This window comes from Bactrocera dorsalis, chromosome 4, assembly GCF_023373825.1.
Source record: "Bactrocera dorsalis isolate Fly_Bdor chromosome 4, ASM2337382v1, whole genome shotgun sequence".
Lineage (NCBI taxonomy): Eukaryota > Metazoa > Arthropoda > Insecta > Diptera > Tephritidae > Bactrocera > Bactrocera dorsalis.
Genome location: NC_064306.1, coordinates 4665206 through 4691413, shown reverse-complemented (window position 1 = coordinate 4691413; position 26208 = coordinate 4665206). Strand labels below are relative to the sequence as shown.

Below are 26208 nucleotides of genomic sequence, written 5' to 3'. Positions count from 1 at the left end.
AAATAAAATTTTTTTAAAATATATTTTTTTTAATTGACTTTTTGAATTAACAAATAAAAAATTTCATATTACATGAAACTTATTTTTTGTTTTTGTATTATAATTTAAAAATTTTTTTAATATTTGAAAATTTAATTTTTTTTGAAAAGTTGACTTTTTGAATTAACAATTTCAATAAAATAAAAAAATTTCACATTATTTGAAACTTATTTTTTGTTTTTTAAAACTTTTTTTGCTTTACGAAAATTATATTTTTTTCAAGATTAATTTTTTTCGATTGAGTTTTCTGCTTCTCGAAAAGCAGAACTAAAAATAAAAAAAACAGAACAAAAAAATATTAAAATTTTAGAGAATTTTCAATTTCCTTATTTGTAAAAATTCTTTAGAAAATTCTAAATAAAAAGATTTCTCAATAAACATACATAAATCTCACACAACAACAACAAAATATCGCATTAATGCAGCTATTTAAGCTCGGCTCCGCTTTCTAAGTCATTTTAATGACATCAATTTTACTGTAAGAAAACGTTAAGCTCCAAAGTACATTTACTAAAATTTTCTAAAACTTCACAAAATTACTTTGTTGTTGTCAACATTGCATTAATTTAATGATGGGACAGAGATATTGAGTAGAAAATGCGTGCGCGTAAAAGAAGAACTGATGCGACTAAAATGCGGAAGCTTTAAGCTGCAGCAACAATGCAAAGCTGCGTATAAAATTTGAGAGTTTCTATTTCCGATTTTTTTTCTGATTTTTGTTTTCGTTTTACTCATTTTTTTATATTTTCATTTCATTTTTTTTTTCAATTCTTGCTTTTTTTAATTTTTTTTACTTATTTTACATTTTTTTATATTTTTCTTCCAGTTTTCTCAATCTTTTTGTGAATTGTCACGCGGCAAACTGCCGTTGTGTGGAGAATCGCCTATCAAAGCGGCTGGCAAGTCAACCAAACCAGCAAGCTTAGCTAGTTATGCTACTAGCTGACCGGCATGCTGCGCTTAGCGACAAAAACAACAAGCAAGTTGAGTAGCATACCGTGCCGTAGCGCATTACTCGGACTTTTGTGGCAATGCAGCTGGCAGAATAATGTTTTTTTTTTCAATTCTTTAGATTTATTGTTGTTTTTGTTGCTGTTAGAATGCTCACAAATTTGTACATTTCATTTGTTCTCGATTGTTGTTGGTGCATCAAGCGCAACAACAGCAGCAGTGCCAATGGCAGCTCGCCTTAATCGCTTAATGAATTAGGTGACCGTTTAGTGCGGCCAACGGTTGATTGCTTTAATGACTTTTCGGAAATGACAAAGTCTAGCGAGACCGGCAGCCGAAGCATGCACACTCGCACTCGCTCAGCGGCATTGTAATTATGGCGGCAACAAACACACTTGCACATACGCGCGTGCACACATATGCAGCTGTAATGTGTGTGCTTGTTGTTGTTGCTACTTTTTACTGCAGCATACAGCACTGCTGGTTCTTTCACTGATTCTTTTTTCGAAATTCTTTTATTTTGCCTTTTCTTTATTACAATTCTTTGCGGTTTTATGGCTAGCCATTTAAAGTGTAGCATTTTTGGGTTAATTTGTTGTTTTTTTCAGTTTTTGTTTCTTATATTTCTGACGGCTGGTAAGAATTGCAAATGTGCCAAAAAATTATGAAATTTTTACTTTACTTTTATTGTTTAGCCAAATTGTTTTAACGGTAAATAGAAAAAAATAAATTGTTTTCAAATTACCGCAATTTTTAACGGTATATTGATGATGATAAAAGCAGGTCACTAAAGTTATTTAAACTAATGCTCATGGCTGGCATAAATTGTGGGGACTTAAATCTTATTCCCAGATTATGGTACTTGCATAAAATTGAAAAAATTTAAAATTAAAAAAAATATAATTTTTAAAACTCTTTAAAAAAATTTATATTTTTTTCAATATAAGTTAATTAGCTTGATATTTATTACACTGTTAGACTCCTTAAAAAAATTATATTTAAAAAATATTTATAATAAAAAAAAAATTAAAATTAGAACAAATTATAATTATTTTAAAATAAAAAAAATTATAATTTTTTTCTTTTTTTTTTAATTTTAATAATTATTTTTAATTTATCAGAAATGCTTCAGCAGTCAGTTACTTATTGCTTCTAAAACGTAAGAGTTTCATTTCTAAGCCAAACAGTAAAAAATATCTAAGTTTAAAAGTATGTATGCATATGTGCCACACGCACACTAACACCAGCATAGATACATGCTAGTATATGGTAAGAATAACATACAAAAGCACAGCAGTGTCACACGCATAAAAAATGTCATAAAAATGCTACCGAAGCACCGTTGTGATTGCGGTGCTGCAACAAGTGATTTCCAGTTTTCAACGACAAATACAAACATACATACCCATGTATGTAAGTAAGTATGTGTATGATTTTCTTATTGCTAACAGTTTTCATTTTTCCTTTCTCCTAATTAACGCGCTGTGCGAGGAAAGGCGCTTGAGTGGAGCGGCGGCCATAAAAACGGTGGACATGAACAGGTTGGCAGCGAGTGTGACAGTTATCATTTCATAAGCGCGCATAGTACATACATATATAGTAAGTGACTAGAAAATGCGTGTAAATGTAAGTGTGTGTATGAAAACATTTTTGGTAGCACTTTTTGTCAGCTTTTTCGACATTTCCGCGCAGTCAATGCACTGCGCAAGTATTTTTTGGGTATTTTTTTAACCGCCACTGCTTTGTTGTTGTTTTTGTTTTGCGTGGACAACAGTTAACGGCAAAAAAATGACAAAAAGTGACTTAGAAATGTTGGATTTCATAATTAAATGGCAATAATTTTACCATCAACTTGCTTGTGGCGGATTTTTGGCGATATTTTGTGACGTAATCGGCTGGAGAGGCGTGTATATAATCTATATATAAAATTTCTATGTATAAAATATACACATACATATATAATATATAATTACATATTTTTGTATTATTCAGCTTTTATTCTTACTTAAGAAATATTAAAGACCATTTTACCCAGAAACTTCAACACGTGAGCGAATACACACATACTACCACAAACATATAAACAAAAAAAAAAATTAAAAAAACCAGCAGAAATTTCAAAACCCGCATAAATTTTCAATTACCAAAGCAAATTAGTGTGCAGGCAAACGTATGAACAAACAAATTAACTAAGCAGAACAAAAGACTCAGGAAACGAACTCGCGCGCATGCGTGGCAAATTATTATGCGCACACAAACACACTTGCGCACATATATTAATGCATTTATAAGTGCAGCGCACACAAAATACAAGTGTTGTTTACATTTTTTGTTGTTGCTGTAAATTTATAACATTATTAGCTGGTGCTGCGTCTCAAGTGACGCACAATAAATCGAGTTAATTGAGCCGGTTGCATGGAGAGGGTTTGTTAATTTCCTAGATCAGTAACAGAGCACTTAAGAATGGTAAGTGGAGGAAATGTAAGGATCTTTTTTTGTTTTTTTTGTGTTCTAATTGTGGACGCTAAGCTGCTGAGAGCTGAGAAGCACTGAATGGCTTAATAATGTATAATGAAGGAAGTTAGAGATATGCATATCTTGAGAGTGGAAGGCAAGTGTGAATGGGGGAGAGGAAGTATCAAATTTAATTACACACAATTTATTCGACAGCTTAAGTAAATGAAGTATGAGTGAAAAGCTTATCAATATGGAACTATGAAGTGTAGTAGAAGCAAAAATTAAAAAAAAATTTAAATAATTAAAAAAAATATTTTAATTTAAAGAAAATATTAATTTTAATTTTAATTATTTTAATTAATTTTCCCTTTTTCTTTTCTTAATTTTGCTTCTACTCCTTAAATAAAATTATATATTTTTTAATTTTTTTCTTTTCTTAATTGGGCTTCTAATATCCTTAATCAAAATTATATATTTTTTTAATTTTTTTAGACACCACTGTATATGAGTCTTTTACCTTCAAAAACTATTTTTGCTAAATTTAAGAATTTTTTCAATGATTTTTTCAAATCATATCGTCTCAAATTCATAAAAATTTTAAAACCATTGTTAACAAATTATTAAATTTATACTTAGTTTTTCAAAAAATTAAAAAAAAAATAATTATAAAAGTTTATAAATATAATAAAAAAAATTTTAAGAAATTAATAAATTTTTATTTAAATATAAATAGCTTATTTAAATTAAATAAATTTTTTAATTAAAAATTTTTTTCTAAAAATGCATAGAATTTTTTTTTAAAGATTTAAGAAATTTTATAGCAAATTAAAAAACTTATACTACATTTAAAAACATATTTTTAATTAAAAAAAAAATTATTATAGAAAAATTATAAACATTTGAAGACATTTTTCAACGAATTAATAAATTTAATACTTAAGTATTTTCAAATACATAAATTAAGTTAAATTAATTTTCAAAAAAAAATTTAAATACATATGTATAAAAAATTTGGGAAAATTTTTGGAAAATTTTTATTAAATTATTAAATGCATATTTAAATATTTGGCAATACCAAAATTTCTTCTTAACATTAATTTTCGAAAAATTAAAAAAAATATATAATAATTAACAATTTTTTTTAAATCTTAATTTTTAGCAAATATGTATATAAAATTTTAAAAAATTTCAAAAAGTAGAAAATTTTCAATATTTTTTATTGATTATTATTTATTATTGTTTTTTTTTATTTTAATTTTTTTATTTTTCTAAAATGTTTTCCTTCAATAGATTTTTCCATTTCTACACATCCATTCTTCACCCCAATTTTTCAAAGAATCACGCTGTTGGCGTTTCTAATTGTTGTTGACTGTTCATATGTACATATGTACAAATATGAGCATATGTTGTACGTTCATATTTTTAATTGCAGTTCTAACAACGGTCATGGTATTTATAAAAATGGAATGAATTTATACAAATGAAGGCATTATAATGAAATTAATTAGGTGTAAGCGCATATTACAGCACTTTCTAAGAAATGTGCGCCTGCAAGGGCTTTGAAAATGAGAAGGGCAAAAAATTATGCCCGGTTAGTATACTCGTATAATTGTTGTTGTAAAGTAAACTCGCGTTTGCATGAAATACAAAGTAATTGGAATAAATGCCTCAAAGAAATGCACAAATAACGGTCCATGAGGGTATTTTAATATGAGAAGAACTAATGAGTTGTTTTAAGTAGTTTGAGTAAAGACTGTTGGCTGTTCAATTATTAAAATTTCAATGAAAAAAATTACTGAATAAAATTTTTTAAAACATTTAAAAATTTTACGCTGGATTGAATATTATGGGGTTGTTTTTTTTTGTTTGTTTGAAATCATAAAAAAAAGGTTAATGAAAAACATAAACCAAATTTTAAAATAAGAGCTTTGAATATATTTTTATCAAAAATTTGATAATCGTAAAAATATTTTTAATTTTTTGTCCACAAATTTTTCATTAAAAAAAATAAAGTTCATTTCGAAAAAAATAATTGCAAAATTTCCAAACAGTTCATTCATATAATTTTAAATTTCATATTTCGAAAATTATTTTTATTACAAAAAGTATTAATTCAGAAAAAAGCGTTGTAAAAACTCCTTAAACAAAAAATTTAATTTTTTGCCATTATTTACACGGAAAAAATTAAAATATAAAATTAAGGATTTTCAATATTTTTTGTTTTTTTTTAACTTTTCAGAATTTTTTTTTTTTTGATGTTGAATAAAAGTCAGAAAATGTAATGTATAGTTTTCAAAAAATTTAAGTATATTTCAAAAATTATTTATTTTTATGGTTGTTTTATTTATTTTTCGTTGATATTTCATATCGAAAATTTCTAAATTTCAAAATTTTTTTTTTGGATATTTCAAAAAGTGTTTTTCGAATATTTCACTCCCCACAAAGCCTCCTTAATATCAAAATTTCTAAATAAAAGAACTTGATCATTTCAAAAGCGTTTTTTTTTTGAATATTTTACTCCCTAAACAGCCTTCAAAATTTTCAAAACAATAAACTTGTTTTTTTAATTATTTCAAATAGAATTTTCGAAATCTTTTATCTTCCACACATCATTCATATTTTTAATGATGAATAATTATGCAAACCTTTATATTAAAGAAATAGCTATTTCAAAAGTAGATATTTTCGAATATTTTCTCTGCCACACAACCATCATAATTCTAAACATACCTTCTAGCACTGATTTTAGAAACTGCAAATCCGCTAAGCGTATCCAAATGGCAAAAGTATCCAGTTGTGGTTTATGAAAGTTTTTTTCAGCTTTTCAAATATCCAAAAGCAAATTGAATATATTTTCAAAAAAATTTTCAAAACACTTTTTCGTACTTTTCCAGCACTTTTTGTAGTTTGCAAAATTTCGCAATTTTTTTTTTAATTTTTAACGAAATTATATATTTTTCTCTATTTTCTTGTTGCACAGCAAGGATGCGGCACTTATTTGCAGTTATTTTTTCATATATTGAGATTGCCCGTTTTTGCTTGAATTTTCGTTTTTGTTTTCTATTGCACTGCTTTTCGCATTATATACGGAACATATATTTATTTACAATATATATGTGTATATTTCGAAAACACTTCAAAGGAGTCTCGACACACAGCAGCCAGCAAATGGTGTGAGTATTTTCTTTTGTTGCACGTTAGTTTTGGGGGACCGTTACAATTTGCCACAAAAGCGCACTTTCACAACACAAATTTTTGGTTTTTATTGAGTTTTTATAGCAAACACTACGCAGGGATGCTTTTTCGGTAAATGATTTTTTGCACTTTTTCAAAAGTTTTGCTTTTTTCAGTTGAAAAAAAAAACTGTGTGTGGACTTGCGGCGAACGTTTCGAGCGTTGTTACCACATCAATTGCATCATGGGCAATGACTTTGAACCTGTAAATTTGTCTCTTTTATGCCTTCATCAAAGGTCTCCAAAGCAGCGTTCGTGCTGCAGTCAGTCAGCCAGCCATTCAGCGCCCGCTGCCAGTGAGTTGGCCCCAAAATAGCTAAGCAAGCAAGCCAAATAGTAAGCTCAGTTAAGAAAATGCAACAACAAACACACAGTTGAATAGAGAGAGCACAGAGTCACAATTAAAGAAGCAACAGCGTGATGCTTTTCTTGCGCCTGCGCTGACAAGGAGAAAGCAATGGAGAGATAAGTTGGTAAAAGTGGTAGCGCGCAGCGCAAGAATGGCTGTAAGATGAAGTGGCAAGCGCACAAGAACGCAAAAAGCAGCGCGCTCAGTATGCGCTCTCAAAAACGCGAAGCGCTCCAGTCTGCCGTTGCGGTGAGAAAGTCAGCGATGGCGCTTTAAAGAAGTTTCTTTGACAGTGAAGAAAATGCAGTGGCAGCGAAGAAGGCGCTTAGAAGCCGTTTAGGGAAAAGTTTGGCAGAAAAGAGCGCAAAAGTCGCATAGAGCGCACTTTGGAGAATAGTGTAGAGTTAAGAAATGAGTAGAGAAGGCCTAGCGCGGCACTCAGTTGTTAATGGTAAGCATACTCAAACGCATGCGCGCCACACTGCGCTTAGAGCGCTATTAGAAAGCAGTGTTTAAGCTAGCAATATAAAGCCAAAATAGGTTTGGAGACTTTTGTCAAACAAGCGCTGAGCGCAATGAGTGGCGCTGATGCTCAAAAATAAGCGCCAACTCTATAATTAGAGGAAAAGCTACGCGCTCATTAAATGAGCGCTCGTGCGATGGCGCGCTCTGGCTCTCCAACAACATTGCGCTCCCAGCATTGAACTTGAACCGCAGAGCGTAACACTGAACACTAACTGGTGCTCACCTTCGCGCATCTGCCGACTGCCGTGCGCTGCTGACAAGATCAAGGTTACTCCACAGCGTCCTCCAGCCAAACGTCAATGTTGCATGCCGCATATTTGGCTGGGTAGTGGCTTTAACAGCAGCTTAACAGCATGAGTGTGCAGTGGAGAGCGCGCTTTGTTGGGACGAACACTTGCTAACAGAGGAGAGCGCTCTTTGCTATGTAGTGCACTGTTTGTTGTGGAGCGCGCTAGCTGTTAAGCAAACTGGTTGTTGTTGTTTAAAGCATAGCGGCAGCAGCGTGGCGCCGAAGTGGCTCTACAGCAAATATTTTACTGGCAATATAGTTGTTTATAAATGCTTTGGTAGCAGCTCTGGCATTGGCATTTGTTGCTGGCCATTATTGTAGGCAGCATATGTGGTTGTTGGATGGCGCGTGTGATATCCACACATACTTATGAATTTGTTGTTTTTAATGCTGAAAAATATTTACGATGGTATTTTTTGCAAGTTAAAACTTCTAAATCACATATCGAAACAAAAGACTTAAGCAACGCACCTGCTTTTTCGAATAATTTTTTGCAAAAACTTAACTAAGATTTTCTTTAGAAATAGTTGGCTTCAAGAAATTGGAGTTTAAGGTATATAAAACCCGAATTCTAAGAAGAGAAGGTTAATAGTCCTGTATGCAAAAAATTAAATCTACATAAACCGAGCAGCTAGAAACCTGGATAAGTACATAAATAGGTTGCAGTGCAATCCTCATTTACTTAACTTATCTAGACAGAAACCAATGAGCAGAGCCCGCTGGCTAGCGATGAACACAAGGACGTTCATATTTTACTGTTATATGCGGAGTCTTTCCTTCTTCAAACTATATCAGAAGTGGGAAAACAGAAAGTAAAGACCGGAAAAGAACAAAAATACAAAAATACCATAGATGCTATGTTGATATGTCCCGTCAAATACATTAAAATATGTGCAAAATTCCAGCGAGCTTTACACTTCAAGGTCGCTTTCAGTACAATTCAGAACAAAAATTCAAGATTCACTACAATTTTCTAGACTTTCGGCTGCTTTTCACGATGACTTTTCCTTCTTATATATCTCTCGTCATAGAAAGCATAGTTTGTTTCCTTTCTCTATCAACCTCCCGTTCCTTCATCCGCTTCCTCTACCGTCTTTACTCTCAAAAACTCCTCCACTATACTCGCCAACTCACTAATTGCCTTTCTCGATGACAGTTTTTTGCGTGATTTGCCAAAAAGCTGTTAATATCATTAAAGCATCTCATGCCAACAATCATTTTATGACATTTTTCATCTAACTAAATTCTTTTATACCAGTTTTGCGCCATTTAGCGCCTGTTTCTTTAATGTGTTTTCTCAGCAGCAGGTGACAATGCGCGCTTTTCGCCTTTTCTCCCCCCATCTGTCGGTCAAGCGTGTTTATTTTTGCCCACGGCTGTGGTCTAAATTTAGAATTTTCGTGCGAGCGTTTAGAGAAGCGTGTGAATAGTTGAAGTGTTGCGAAAATGAGATTTTTAGCACGCGTTTATTGTGGAAAGTGGTCGCTCACGGTAAAAGAAGAAGCCAAAATAATAATATTATATTAATGTAACAGGTTAAGAGTACAATAATACACAGAAAAAGTATTAGTGAAACGAAAATATGTGACAACAAAAGCAAATACCTGCCACCTGTTGTGAGACTTCGGCAGAGTTTTTTTCAAGGAGAACAAAATACACTGACACCTTTTTCGCACTGGTATTTATAGTATATTAGCACTGTTAGTAGTATTCATTTGTTCGCTCTAGCTTCGGGCATAAATTGTAAGATTTGTTACTCACATTTTGATTTCAGAGACAACTGGGGCTTTAAAAACTATTTTTTGATTTTATAATAAAACGGTTGGGAATTACAGTTCGTATAAAATTTGAGGATTAATGTTTTCGATAATACATTTCTACACACCGGACTTTATACACACTTGTTTAAATTTTTATTTGAGACACATTTGAAGCTTTTTTAACTGTTTTTATATTTTATAAATCCGTTGAGAAGTAGAGTTCGAATGAAATTGGAGTAATAATGTTTTAGATACCGCACATATTTACACATGAAATAGTTTAAATTTTGTTTGAGAAACTTTTACAGCTTTTTTAACTGTTTTTTATGTTTTATAAATCGGTTGAGAATTATAGAAATTTAATTTAATGTTTTTATATCGCACTTTAATACACTGAAAAACTCATATTACGTTAAAATTATGAATGAAAGACGAGTTTATCGTTAAACAGCTGCATATGGCGAATAGCTGTCGTACAAAGTGAACAATCAAAGTGAAGTCTTTATATGGAAAACTTTTTCATGGCACGATTTTTACATTGAAGAATTGATATTACGTAAAGAGTTCCATCCAGAAAGTTATTATTGTTAAATAGATAAAAACCTCTTATAAATCGGTTGAGAATTACAAATCGTTTCTCCTCTAATCAAGAAATTAAGTCAGTATTTCGTGTTATTTTTGTGTACTAAACAGCGTTATCAGAATTCTAGGTTTTAGACTGTGGGGCTTAGCTTTGCCTAGATTTTTGAGGTTTACGATTCGTAAAGTTTAATGAGACCTAGTAAATTTTAGTTCTACTATACATTACTCGGAGCATCTCACTTAATATTAACTTTTTAAAATTTTCAAGTGGACTAGAAACATTTTATAGAAGATCAAAGATCCCCGATTATTCTTCGGAAGGTTCCTCCGGCCGCCAAGTAATGCTGTTGCTTGATATACTATATGTACATATGCCATGGAACTCTGACCAAGCTATATAATAAAGTTGGCCAAGAAAAAGTGAAAGTGAATAGAAAGACATACCGTTGGCCTTATAACAACTTAAACATTGTTAAACCTATTCTCGATGATCCTAGTCCTTGGCAACGAAGCTTCTGTCTATAGTTTTACATTCTCGCTATTCAAGACGCCTATCGGATTTCTTGTATTACATATCTAGCTTAGAAGTAAGTTTTGGCAATAAATTTCTAATGTTGCTCTAACTTGATTATAGTCCGCTTTAATATCATTTCTAATATTCATAAAGCCTTTAGAAACATTTTTTTGTGGTCTTTGAGTTCTCCCACCTTTTAAATTATTCAAGCCCTAAGGATGACCTTCATTGGGTTTTGTGTGATATTTACCTATTTATGTTTCCATGTTAAATGTAAGAACGCTTTAACTAATCTAAAAAAAAAAATATTTTTATGTTTATAATACGATCTAAGGAGTTCTCTGGATATTTCATGAAAGTGCTAGGTGCTAAACAATATCAGAACTTCAGATCAATTTACAGCCAGTAGAAGAAGCAGGCACTCTTGTTCAAGAGTACCAACCGTACAGGGTCTAGAATGCTTTTTCCAATTGTTAAAATTTCCTACCACATAACACTCTCAAATCAAGCTCGCCTCTCCTGATACAAGTTAGGGCTCTACTGGTGAGGAGCATAGTCGAAATCGAACCAAGTGGCAACCCATTTAGCATTAGTAAACATAATTGTGCCAGAAAGGTAGGCAAACAATGAACACCAATCTAATATTTATTTAGCAAAAATGCGTTAGAACATCACAACTATACATATTTATGCTAGCATAACGGCACCGCATGTCAGTATGTTTGCGGTTTGTTTCCGCAACGGCTCGAGTAGTGAAAATCGCTCATTAGCAATAGTAAAAGCAGCGCGAAGAAGCTGCTTAGCACTTTAAGAATTTGGGTAAACACGCCGATTCGGACGTGAAAGGCAATTATCTGACTAAAACGAAGCAACAGAAAACCACAACAACAATCGGAAAGCCACAACGCTGCTATATTGAACGGTTAATGCTGAAAACTTGTGTGGCAAGCGCTGATGACTAAAATTATTTGCATAAATTTATGTGCAAAACTTAGTGAAAATATACTGGTACTGCAAATATAATATATACATATTTTGAAAGAAAAAGCAATAATAACAAAAACAAAACAGAAACCCGCTTATGCTGGTGGGTGTTGCGGCGAAAAAGTTGAAAAGAAAGTCGTCATGGCAAAAGTGTTTTAGTATGCTGCTAGCTGCACAGAATCGGTACGCGCACATGCATACATATATATGCGAGTATATATGTGTGTTTATATGAGCTTTAGCAACACATACACACGCTGGTCGCTAGATAAATCAAGAGCCATTAAAATTCATTAGAACTGTCGAATGATAACAAAGTAAGTGTGTGGCAGCAAGCGATGCAGCGGCATGTGGCAGCGAGTTGGCGGGTGGGTGGTGTTGGTAGTGCATATATGTACATACGTATAAGGATACATAAGTTTTTAGTGTGGCATATACATTGAGATAAATGTGGTTGATGTTTTTTGGGGAAGAAGAAACTTATATACTAGTGGTGGAGCTCGGAATACAAGAGTATATACCGATGGCCAACATTTAAAATGACGAGTTGTCATTACGAAATTTGGCATAGTTTACTACCCAAGCCATCTTTACAATCTCCCAAAAAATCGTTCAGATAAAACTACTATAGTATATAGCTGCCATATAAACTGATCGATCAAAATTTAGTCCTTGTATGAAAAATCTTTGTCTTTGACGAGAAATCTTCACGAAATTTAGCATGCATGATTTTTCAAGGTAACGGTACACTCTCCCAAGAAATTGTATAAATCGGACAACTATAGCATATAGCCGCCATACAAACTGAACGATCAAAATTTAGTCTTTGTATGAAAAAATTTTGTCTTTGACGAGAAATCTTCACGAAATTTGGCATGCGTGATTTTTCAAGGTAACGGTACACTCTCCCAAGAAATTTTTTAGATCGGACCTCTATAGCATATTGCTCCCATATAAACTGATCGATTAAAATTTAGTCTTTGTATGAAAAAATTTTGTCTTTGACGAGAAATCTTCACGAAATTTGGCATGCGTGATTTTTCAAGGTAACGGTACACTCTCCCAAGAAATTTTTTAGATCGGACCTCTATAGCATATAGCTGCCATACAAACTGATCGATCAAAATTTAGTCCTTGTATGTAAAATTTTTGTCTTTGACGATAAATCTTCACGAAATTTGGCATGCATGGTTTTTCAAGGTAACGATACACTCTCCCAAGAAATTTTTTAGATCGGACCACTATAGCATATAGCTGCCATACAAACTGAACGATCCATATCAAGCACTTGTATGGAAAACTTTTTTATTTGACGAGATATCTTCACGAAATTCAGCACGAATTATTTTTCAATGTAACGGTACACTCTCCCAAGAAATTGTTTAAATCGGACCACTATAGCATATAGCCGCCATACAAACTGACCCATCAATTACAAATCCTTGTATGGAAAACTTCATAAACAAAATTCCTTACATTCTTTATTTAAACCAAATTTTTCTTTTTTTTACTCACAGTCCCACGTGACCCAACTGCAATACTCAGTCAATACAGTTAACCGAATTTTAATTTTTTCCCCTCACCTCTCCACACAAGTACAGCTTACGTGTCATCATGATCGCCAATATCTGTTTGCACGATTCCAGTTTTTCCCACTGGGCAGCGCAAATACTTGAGATTTTCTTCCAATAATATTTCTTCTACACTTTTTTTTTTGAGAAACCAAATCACCGCAATGCTTCATATAAATGATAGCATGCAACAGCCGCCGTGGCAGTGGCAGTTGCAGCAACAAACTATAAAATTCTTCCACCATTGCTTGGGCTGGCGAATAGAAATGTTAGTCGCTTCCACCTGACTAAGCTTCTTGCGCCACCTGCTACCAGCTTTCTGCATAGCTGGCTGCCGGTTGAGCACTCCCTTGCAGCTGCGGCCGCTGTGCGACCGTCAAACGGCAGCGTCACCAATACTAATGTCGCTGGCATTGCTGCACGACACTCTGTCATTTCTCATCGAATCGGCGATTTGTGGCGCCACAGCGCGGCAGTGTCGTTGCTACCATTTATACCCGCCGGCTGCTGGTTGGCAATGGCTGCGGCCACAAATGTCATAGCGCATTTGCTGTGGTGTCAGTCGCCTTGAGTGTTGGTGGAAAATTAATCGCGAGGATTACAGCGCACGGCAGCTACTTAAATGCCAGATAATTGCATGTAACTATTGTAGAGTTTTGTACAAATTTAGTTGATGCTCTGCTGTTGCAGGTGAATGGGTTCGGTGAGGCTATGAAAGAATTTACTTCACCTTCCATAAAATTTAACTCGAGAATAAGGAAGTACTTCGGGAAGAAAGTAAACGGATCGATTTTAAAAACAGCTGCAACTCTCCGATTGGAGGCGATACTAAATGACCTTGCCAACGATGAAGTAAAGCGACAAGTCAAAATTCTCCTCCTATATGTTTTCTATAGTAAAAATAGTAACCAAAGGAGGTGTAATACACAAATTCAGTAAGAATTACTTTCTTTTCGCCAAAATTGGACCATTAAAACATATAGCCATCATACAAACTGAGTGATCGTAATCCATCTTGTAAGGAAAACTTATTTATTTGTTAATTTATCTTCACGAAATTTGGCATAGATTATTATCAAAGACAGTAGTATAATCGCCGAACATACTGCTCAGATCGGATCATTATAGCATATAGCTGTCATACAAATAGATCGACAAAAATCCAGTCCTTATATGGAAACTTCTTCATTCGGCAAGATATCTTCACGAAATTCAGCATAAATTATTTTCCAAGTCAACGTTATAATCTGCGTAGAAATCGTTCAGATTGGATCACTACAGCATATAGGTGCCATACAAACTTAACGATCGGAATTAAATGCTTCTATGGAAAACATTTTCATTTGACAAGATTTCTTTACAAAATTTTGCATGGAATATTATCTGAAGGAATAATGCAATCTCCGAAGGAATTGCTCAGATCGGATTACTATAGCATATAGCTATCATACAAACTGATCGACCAAAATCAAATCGTTGCAACACGTTGTATGGAAAACCTTTTTTGTTGACAAGATATCTTCATGAAATTTTGTATGGATTATTGTTCAAGACAAAGCTACAATAACCGCAGAATTTTTAGATTGGACCACTGTAGCATATAGTTGCCATACAAACTGAATGATCAATAGCGAGACCTTGTACGAAAAATTTTCATATGACGAGATATCTTCACGAAATTTGGCAAAGGTTAGTGTCGAGGGCAAAGTATAATCTCCTCAGAATCGTTCTTCGGTTAGACGTTATTTCCAATTTTTTTTTAATTTTTAGAATTTTTAGTAATAATTTTAAATATTAGAAACTTATAAATCAGCAACTTAAATTTTATGATTTTTTTTTAATTAATTTATTTCATAATTTTCAATAAAAGTTTCAACTCCATACCACCAAATACCGAATTAAGAAATTTCAAATTTTTGCAATTTTTTTTTTTTTGCAAAAGATTCAAAGAATTCATAGCAAACGCAAGCCTCATTACATATTATGCGGGCAGTGTACATTTTCAACGCAAGCACAAGCAAATACACACACACATGCACATATTTGCACAATTTGACATAAACATGCTAACTGTGACGCGCTCGTTTGGCTAGCAGTAGTTGGCAGCTGGTCGCCAGTCGTCGGTCGCCCGCATGCAAAATCAACATCGATCATTGAGCGCAAACTATTTTCATGGCATTTTTTCTAGCTGCCGCAACAACAACAACCACTGAAGTGTGGTTTTCCTGTTGCCGAGAAAGTTCTGCTGGTTCTGCATGCCATCTGTTGTTGTTGTTGCTTTTTCGCTTTTTTGGTCCAAGCACTATTGTATTTCGCACATTTCGCGCACTTAGTGATTAAATTTATCTGCAATTTTTACGGTTTTCCGTATATTCGCCAATTTTCTAAGTGCGCGTGTGTGTGTGTGTATGAGTTTTTTGTGGCTCTGTGTGTTTGTATGCGCTTTTTCTGTATTTCTATGTGTGTTTCTCTTTATTAACACCCATTTTCAGATTAATCAAGCTGCCTGCCGCGTCGCACTTCCCACTCTCGCGGCATCTTCGGCACGCAAAAAGAATGAAAAACGCTGCACAGCAAATCAATTTTGTCAAAGTCGAATAAAAAATTGTGAAAGTTGTTGTTTTTGCGTTGAAATTATAGTCATTCGAAGCGCAGATAGCTGCAGATTAGGCCACAGCGCATATTTGTTGCGCTCATATGCGCGCGCGCGTGTCTGTGTGTGTGTTTGTACATGTAAATAATCTTTAATGCCGGCCTAACGGTACTTAAATGAAGTTAGCACGCACAAATGCAATTTAAGCTGGAAAGTTTGATAGCGAAGCGCTTGAAGAAAACGAATAAATTTTCCAAAATTGAATTTTAATACGCTTCGAGAGTGTGTGTGTATATGTGTGTGTGGCTCAAGGCAAAATAGAAAATCTTATAAATAATTATTACCAAGGAATTAAATAGCAATTATTGTTTAAACTGGTGCTAATGCTTTGACTAACAAGGAAGGTCCGTTATATTGTATATATATATTCACGTAGCTGAAACATGGTAGCACATTTGAAAACACTTTTCTGAATAAATTTTTTTATAGAAACCTTAAAAATAATTTTTTTTTCTTTAAAAAAATAAATTTTTTTTCTTTAAAGAACATGTTGCACTATAAATTTTTTTTCTAAAGGAAATTTATATTGTTATAATTTTTTGTTTTGTTTAATTTGAAAAATAAAAATTTTTATTTAGAAAAAAATTAAGAAAATTGTGTATCAAAGTGTTATTTTACACGTGTTCCGAAAAACATAAAAGAAAAAATTAAAAAAAAAATAAATTTTTAATATAAATTTATAAAATTAAAAACAAGAAATTTTTAATATAAATTTATAAAATTAAAAAAATGTATTCTTGACAAAAAAAAAATTATCGAAAAACTGAAATATTGATTTTTGTGGAAAAAACTTATATTTTGAAGGATTTTTTCAAAAATACAGGAATTAAAAAAAGTTATTCTTATATTTACATTGTAAAATTGTTAAAATATTCTATTTTTGCAAAAAAAAAAATATTTGCAAATTTCCCAAAGTATAATTTAAAAAACTCATTTCCAAAATTTTTTCCTGTTACAAAGAAAAATACATAAAAAAAATGCCGAAACACCTGCCCAAGAATTACTCACTGACAACACATTTATCGCAATCTAAAAATATTTCTATTATTTTCATTAATTTAACACTTTCGAAAATTGGTGCAACATTCTTGCTACACTTTAATTTCACTTAGCTACAAATTTCCTAAACAATTTCAACATATACGTACTACAAACAATCATTTCCAACACATTTACTAGTCTTATTCCGCCTATGCTGCCTAAAAGCTAAAGACTTAAGCGACAAACTTGCACAGCCAAACCAATTGAATGAATATAAAATGGTGTTAGTTGTGCCTTAAAGCGCATATCACACAAATCAAACGAGCGGCTAATATACCGCAATTGCAACACGCAACGAAATGGGTGGCTGGCAAACAACAACAATAACGCAATAACAATAAAGAATAGAATTTGCTGTTAAGAAATTAATTAAAGCACAATTAACTACAAATAGAAGAAATGAGAAATGGGTTAATAGCAAAGTAGCGGCATATCATTGAGGAACAAGCAGGAAAGAAAACAGGTAAAAAAAAAAACACCAGCGGGTTGCAAGCGTGCAGTTGCTATCATTTTCAGTTTCGGATATGGACGTGGTTATTAAACGAACGAATTGGGTGAGAATTGATTTTAAGCAGACGATAAAGGTGCTGGTGTTGTAAGTGTGTTTTTTCAAACTATTTTAAAGTAATTTTTTTCGATTCTTTCGATTTTTTTAAATATATCTTTCGAATTTATTTTTTCAACTTTTAATTTTTTTAATTAAAATTTTTTTTTCTTTTTAATTTTTTCAGTACTTTCTTGTTTCTCCATATAAATGTAGTGAAATGGAATATATCTTTAGAATTTTTTTTTTCAACTTTTTTTAAATTAAATTTTTTTTATTTTTTACTCTAATTTTTTTTAGAACTTTCTTGTTTCCCCATATAAATGTAGTGAAATTGAATATATCTCTCGAATATATATTTTTTTAACTTTTTTAAATTTTTTTTTATTTTTTATTCTAATTTTTTTTTTCAGAACTTTCTTGTTTCCCCATATAAATGTAATGAAATGAAAATTTTGTTTCACACATATACACATACAATGTACTTCTTGCTGCGCACCTCATGCCTAGACATTTGAGTGCCTTGTTTTACTGTTATAACCCGCTGATTGAGTGATTGATATTGTAAACATAAATTACTCTTTGACTTATATACTCTTCATTTGGGCATTTGCAGTCATTTAAATGTTATTTATTTTTTCTTGTTTTCTGACTTAACTTCATTTCATTTTAATTTGCTTGATGAATGAAATGGCGAAGCAATTTAAAAGCAAATGAAAATAATTTGTTTTGTTTTAATGTGCGTTTAAAGCTGAACTGAAACACAGACAGAATGAGTTGTAGAATTGACATAGAAGTCAAAGTAAAACAAAAATAAAAATAAAAACACAAATCATGATAAGCTGTGTTTATCATTGACTGATCACCGTTATTTAACATATATATGCACGCACAATTAAAAAGAGGGAGATTTTTAAAATTCTATTTTTCGGCAAAAGAACTGTCTGGCAGAGCATGAAACCTAAATGAGAAACAAGAAAAAAAATAAAAATAAAAAGAAACTAAACTTCGGTTGCACAAATAAAAAAAAATTCTTACAAAAACTTGATTTTGATCAATCAGTTTGTATGCCAGCTATATGCTATTTACGACCGATCTGCATAATTTTTTCGAAAGTTAGGGCATTGCTTGGGAAAATAATGCATGTAAAATTTCGAGAAGATAACTAGTTAAATACAAAAGTTTTTCATACAAGGACTGGATTTTGGGCAATCAATTTGTATGGTAGCTACTTGCTATAGTTATTCGATTTAAACGATTTTTCGAACATTGTACCCCTTCCTTTGACAATTTTATATGTCGAATTTTGTGAAGAAATGTTTTCAAATAAAAAAGTTTTCTATACAATGACTTAATTTTTATTGGTCAGTTTGTATGGCAGCTATATGCTATAGTTCTCCGATATCGGCAGTTCCGACAAATGTACCACCTCTGGTGCGCAAAATTTCAGATCGATATCTCAAAAACTGAGGAAGTAGTGCGCGTAAATACGAACGATTTATTGTACTATGTAAAAACAGTAAAACCCCGATAAGTAGCTGCTTTGATGGTATTTAGCAAAAATATGCAGAAAATAGCTTCGTACTATGGTTTCAGTCTCAATTCATATGTAAAAAACATTTAAATGATATTGCTATTAGAAAACTATATACTCGCTAGGTGGCGCTATTGTCATCAACTTAAGAAAACACCATTGCCTAGTAATTAAGTGTTATTTTGATTTTTTTCGATATAGTTTGTTAATATATAATATCTAATATGCAAAAAACGTCCGCTAGGTGACGCTAGATATTCAGAAACAATCTCTCTTGGAGCCTCCTATAAGAATTTCTGTTCAGAAAACACCCATCTTTGAAGTAACTAAGTAAGATACTCTTAACACATAATTGATATTAAATAAGAGTTGATGTAGTTTACCCGCTAGGTGGCACTAATATTGAAAAAAACTCCATTTTTGGTGAAACTAAGCTTTTTTTTGGATTTTTTTTTTTATAGAGATGGGTAGCTGTAAGGCGGCAACAAAGCATCAGGGACCGATGTATTACTCGTTGAACTGCATAAAGCCGGGGATGTGGAGCTTAAGAAGCTCACGTTCCAGCTGCTAAACATGATTGGGTCTGGTCAAATGAATACATGCTTAATAATTGGAATATGAGTGTGGTCTGCTATGTCCACAAGTCTGCGCTGATTATCGCGGCATCAGACTTATTAACATTGTATACGTATAAGGTTCTATCGGCAGTATTGTGTGATAGACTTAATTCATTGCAAATAAACTGGTTGGACCTTATCAGAGTGACTTTAGACTTGACAAATCCACCATCGACTAAATTTTCACAATTTTTCACAATACGTCAAAGCTGGAAAAGGTTTTTCTTATTAAAAATATCTATTTTCTCATTAAAACTATCTGCAAAATTAACATACACATTTGTATTTGCTGTTAATTGAATGAGAGACAACCACTAGAGAGCGACCGACACTTGTTTTGCATACTTTTCGTCCGTACGCAGTGTGAAGAAGCTACTTGCTAATTGACGCCATGCAAGATATATTTAGAAATGATGAGATTGTTGACATACAAATAATTGCAAAAGAAAAAAAATAGTTAGAAAAATATTTCTTGATAGTTTGATGGATAGAATTATATTTTGTTATATTTACATCATGAATCTACTCAGATTTACGTCGCATATGTGCAGTTCAAAGCTTTGTTTATGAGCAAAAAAATACAACGCAAAAAATATTTATCCGGTAGATGGCGCAGTTGTTTTTTTATAAATTTATACAAAGAATCTTTGAAACAGTGAAACGAAATTCTTTCGAAAATATTGTATTAAGAAGTAAACAAAAATTGTTTTGGAAAAAATACAACGAATGATGTGAAAGTCAACTTATGGATTTTTGCTGGATCATTATACTTTATAACATTTTTCGAGTTAAGTATAGTAATTTCGAACTGTAGCAGTATTTTTATTGATCGTTAATCGCCAGCAATAATGTGGCAATTCTTTTATGTACCAACTTTCTAAGCTAAGCGTTACTTTTCCCGCAAAATTGCCAAAAACTTAATATTGATTTAACTACCAACAGTTTGAACAGAATAAATATGTACATTAGTATGGTATGTGTATATGGAAATACTAAAAAAATAAAATAAATAAATATTGATTTTTCTCATGCTAACAATTAGACTGCAACAAATTACTCAAAGTAAAAGTAAATCTTGACTTTTTATGTTTTTCATGTTTCGCTTCATTTTAGTACCCAGCTAAGCAACAAAAATGTTTACAAGCTGAACGAAGAAAGCGCGCTTAAAAGCATTTCGCTGTATGCAGACTGAGGTGAAAAAGAAAAAAAGCAAGTATTAAAGAATTTTGCAGAACTGTTAAAATTTTATTTGCTGAACTAGGGCGAAGGCAAATATATTAAACGCTTGTGGAAAAGTAAATCTATAAATGATCCGAAATTAAGCAACAGGTGTACAAATTGGAGCAAACAGGCTATTAGCAAAGCAATTAGTAACTTAAGACAAACACTTAAAGGGCATTTAAAGGCAGCAGAGGATTGATAGTTTTGAAATTTTTAAGAGCGGAGCAATTGTAAAATAAATAAAGAGTATTTGTTACAGTAAATTTTTTAATACTTTGTTTATTTTTGAAAAGGCAATATTTATTGCTCTGTTTTTTTTGTGTACATTTTTTAGGCAATAAAGTATTACTCTACCGTGTGACAGATGTCAGAGTCAACCATTTTTTATGAAAACCAAATTTTTCTATAATTTCTTCAAAGGAGATATATTATAGATGGATTTTTGGTTTTGAATTTAAAACTTTGTCTTTAAAAATTTGGAAATTATTTGAAATTTTGTATAATTATTATATTTTGCCAGAAAAATTTGAAAAAATGTGAGTTTATTGAAAAAAATTTGTTTAAATTAAAAATATAAATAAAAAATTTTAAATTAAAATTTTAAAAATTAAAAAAAAAAATATGTGTATAAAATTTACATTTTCTATGCTTGTATTTTTTATTGTTTGTTATATACAGGTATTGATAAAAATCAATCAACTTTTTTAATTTAAATTTAATGTTAATTAAAAAAATTTAATTCAAAAAATAAAATTTTGAAAAAAAATTCATTGTATACATATATAAAAAAACTGAATTTTGTATAAAAAATTTATTTTTTATTAATTATTTTAAACTTTTTATTTCAAAAAATTTAAATTTTTTCTAAAAATTATTATAAAATAAATTTTTTTTTAAATGAAATAATTGTCATGAAAACTGTTTAAAATATTTTCAACACAAATTAAAAATAAAATTTGCAAATATTTTTTTTTTTATTGAAAAAAATTAAACGATATAATAAAAAACTTTTTTTCTCATAAACATTTTTTTTCTGAAAATTATTTCAAAATTCTTTATTCATAAAACATTTTATGTTTTCTGATATTTTTTCCATAATAAACATCTTTTAAAATAAAATAATCTTTATAAAAACTGTTCAAAACTGTTCAACACAAATTAAATTAAAAAATTTGCAATATTTTGGAATGAAAAAAAACTATGCGGTAAATTTATTTAAATTTATTAAATGTTTTTTTATACAGTTTTTTTTTTGAAAATTATTACATAATTTTATTTTCTAAAAAATTTTAATTGTTTCTAATATTTTCTAAATAATAAATTTATTTTAAAATTAAAAATAAAAGTTGTAAATATATTTGTTAACTGAAAAAAAAGTATGCGATATTTGTATTTATCTAAATTTATTAAATATTAAAAAAAAAATTTCTGAAATTTTTTATTTATAAAAATTTAAAATTTTTTCTGATAAAAAAATTTTCCCTAATAAAAAAAATCGTCATAAAAATTATTCAAAATTTTCAACACAAATAAAAAATATATATTTTTTAATTTTTTAGTATTTTTAATATACATACATTTTCAATAAGTATTTTTTCGCGATTTTTATTTTATTTTTTTTTAAATATGAATTATTTCCGAATTTGAATCAATATCCTTTAAACTTCTTAACAAAAAATCACTACAAAAACTATCCCCTCTATGCATATCCTTCTTTTACTCTACACACAAAAGACTTAAGCAACGAACTTGCTCGGCATTCAATTGAAATTGAGAGGCTGAGAAGGTCAACTACGCTTTGCATATGTTGCTTTTGGTATAATATACAATTACATACAATATATGCCCACTTACACACGCTCATTACATATGTATGTGTAACATAAAAAAAAAACAACAACAAGAGCGTTGAACACTCGCTCGCGTTCTATGCAAATGTGAAAGTAAAACGGTTCGTTAGCCATTTAAACGCCTTATTTGTGCATAAATACCAAACAAAAGCACGTGGAATAAAAATAACAACAAAATCATAACTATGCATAGTCACCGTTAGCGTTGGAATAAAATAAATACAACTGTTAAGCATTTACAATACACTTGCGTGCCGCTAAATGCCTGCGAGAGCATGTGTGTGTGTGTGTGTGTTTAAGACAAAACTGCGCGTTTAAGCGCAAATATGCAAAGTAGTTCACTGGGTCACCACAGAGATGTGTAATTTAGTCAGTATGAGTGCCAAATTGCTTTTATTCTTTCACCGCTACTTTTTCGGAGTTGTCGCAGCGTTTTTATGACACTAACAAATGTGTATTTAAATAAACACTGCTTTATGTGTTAACAAAATAAAAACAATAAAGAATTAACACAAACGCTAACCGTTTAAGGTGACAAAAGAAAAGGAAATTTTTGCACCTAAATTGAAAAAAAAAAAAAAAAATTAAATAAAAAAAAATTAAATTAAAAAAAATTAGTTTTTTATAATTTAAGTTTTCTTATACATATATTTTTTTGCTATTTTTTTATGTTGTTTTTTTTTAATTTTTTTTTATTTTTTTACACCGCTCGTACAGGTTTCTTGTTTTTATTTTTTTTTATTATTTTTGTTGCCTTCAAAAATTCTGCTTGGAAAGTGAAAGAAGCTTGGCTAAAACAAAATAGAAAGTAAAATGGCACAAATATGCAGAGTGTACCTTATAAGTGTATGGTTGGGTTGACAATAGCAATGAGCTCATTCTCAATTTTTAAATTGGGGGACATAATTTTCCGCTATATTTATAGGAATGATGTGGTTTTTAATTTACAACTTAAGACATTGGTGAGTTCTTTTACGTAGAAAGCTTTAGATTTCAGTAATTCGCTGAACTAGATAACTGAGTTCAGTTCTAATAATTGGATAATTGAAGATCTCGGCAAATATCGAGTTTACACTGTCATCATGAGAGTAGCAAAGGCACACTAAAGGATTTTTAAGCCCTTTCTTTACTCAGAAAATATAGAAGAACTCTGAGTCCCATAATAATAGCTGGCTTTTATGGCAACATATATGTATGTATATAATCATAATTCTGAACAAGACATTAAAACCCACAAGAGTTCAGACGTAATATGGGTATTGTTGTTGTTGTTATAAGAGCTAAAAAATAAAAACTGTTAAGATCGGCTGCATTGAAACTATAATACCCTACACAGGTGCATTTCTTATAGCAACAAGTGTATAAAAAGACCTTCACCTTGATTTTGATTGGTCAGTTTGTATGGCAGCTATATGCTATAGTTGTCCGATTTGAAAAATATGTTCGCAGGTTTTAGTATTGCCCTGGAAAATAATTTGTGCCAAATTTCGTGAGGATATCTCGTCAAATAAAAAAGTTTTCCATACAAGGACCTGAGTTTTTCCGATCAGTATGTATGACAGCTATATGTTATAGGCATCCAATTTAAACAAAATTTTTGCAAATTGTAGCATTAGTTTAGGCAATAATCTATACTAAATTTTGTGAAGATACCTTGTCAAATGAAAAAGTTTTCCATACAAGGACTTGTTTCCGATGGTTAAGTTTGTATGACAGCTATATGTTATAGTGCTCCGATATCGGTGATACCGACAAATCAAGAGCTACTTAGGAAGAAAAGGAAGTGTACAAAATTTCAGACTTATATCTCAAAAAGTGAGGGGCTAATTCGCTTAAATAAGCAGATAGACAGGCGGTCTTGGCTAAACCGGCCCAGCTCGATTCCCTATGTACATTATGTATAGAAGAACATATTATATTTATCGGTAAACGATTTCGGATAAAAAATTAATACTTATTTATTATTTGGCTTTGTTCAAACCCCAAGCTCTTGTGCCTGTTCACCAAGTCAGCATCATAAATTGACGACAGCACCGGATTATGTAGACAATGATGGCATGAGAGCTGTTAATAACCAAACAAAGCAAAAATGGAAAGCGTTTTATGACCAAAACAGCAGACGACAGACGAAAATATTTCGGTAACTTAATGGCAATGTTAAGAACGCCATAAAAAGGAATAGTGAAAATATGTAAATCAAAAGATAAACACAAACATATTATACATACACACACAAACGCACATTTGTCTATAGAATCGCTGTAATCGAGAAAAATGTAAATTTACAAAAACAAAAAGCGCACAACAACAACAACAAATGACAACAAAAGCGAATAAATTCTAAACGGTTTCGCCGCATAACATAAAAAACGCCGAGTTCGCTGCTGCTGCGCCTTTATATATGTGCCTGGAACTGAGTCATTGTCCAGCGGAAGCTTCACAAATGCCAGACAAAGCCGCGCAGTCGCCGTAATCGATACGAGAATTGGGAAGCTGCGCTTGGAAACCGTTGTACGCTGGCATTTCTATGCTAATTTAATTTGAATAAATGTTTGTTGTGCGAACAAATAGAAATAGGGAATCCATAAAAGGCAGCAGACAGCCAAAGTGGAGTTGCGGCTGAAGCCGAAAGCGTTGAGCTGCGGGCGCTGAGCTGAATTCCGGTCACAAGAACGTTAGATGCTAATTAATCACCGCACTTGTACGGTTATTTGCCGGCTATGCAGGTGAATAAAGAAATCAATAACAACAAGAAAAGCAACAACAAATAGTAGATTAGAGAAATATATCACACAGGTTACTAATAAGATAAACAAAGGAATAATTAGCGTTGGCTGAGTGAATTGAGTGAAATTTCGGCTTCCAAAGAAATAAAAGAATTTTATTAGGTGGCAAAGGTGTAAAAACATCAAAATATGAAAAAAATAAAAAAAATTTCAAATAATAAAAAATGATGAAATTTTAAAAATTGCAGTAAATATAAATAATATTGAAAAAAAAAATCAAAAACAAAACAAAAAACTAAAACTATAGATAAAAGGAAAATTAAAAATAATAACATTTTAAAAATAAAATAAATTAAATTAAAAATTATACAAAAGTAAAAAATCAAATTAAATATCAGAAATATTAAAAACAAAAAACTTATTTTTTACTTAAAATAAAAAAGGCTATTTTTCAAATTAGTTTTCTTAAATAAAATAAAAATAAAATTATTTCAAAAATTATTTTACATTAAAAAATATGTTTTTATATAATTTTTTAACTAAAATAAAAAGGCTATTAAAAAAAAATAGTTTTCTTAAATAAAACAGAAAGAAAATTATTTTACATTAAAAAATATATTTATAATTTTAAACATTTTTTTAAACTTTTTTTATAAAAATTAATGTAGTTTGAAAAAAATTTTAATAAAAAAAAATTTCATTATAAAAACTATGCGATTTGTGAAAAAAACTGAATTTTGTATAAAAAAATTGTTTTTTAATTGTTT

The 26208-nt window shown here is 31.0% G+C and overlaps 1 protein-coding gene across 2 annotated transcripts in view; it reads right to left on the bottom strand.

The window, feature by feature from the left end:
- The window catches only part of LOC105232231 (uncharacterized), a 60138-nt gene extending 53254 nt beyond the window's left edge, over positions 1–6884 (bottom strand). For both annotated transcript variants that reach the window (XM_049456191.1, XM_049456192.1), the window contains exon 1: positions 6178–6884. The gene's annotated coding sequence lies outside the window, so the exon portion shown is untranslated. The remainder of the gene's footprint in view (positions 1–6177) is intronic.
- Positions 6885–26208: the final 19324 nt, after the last annotated feature.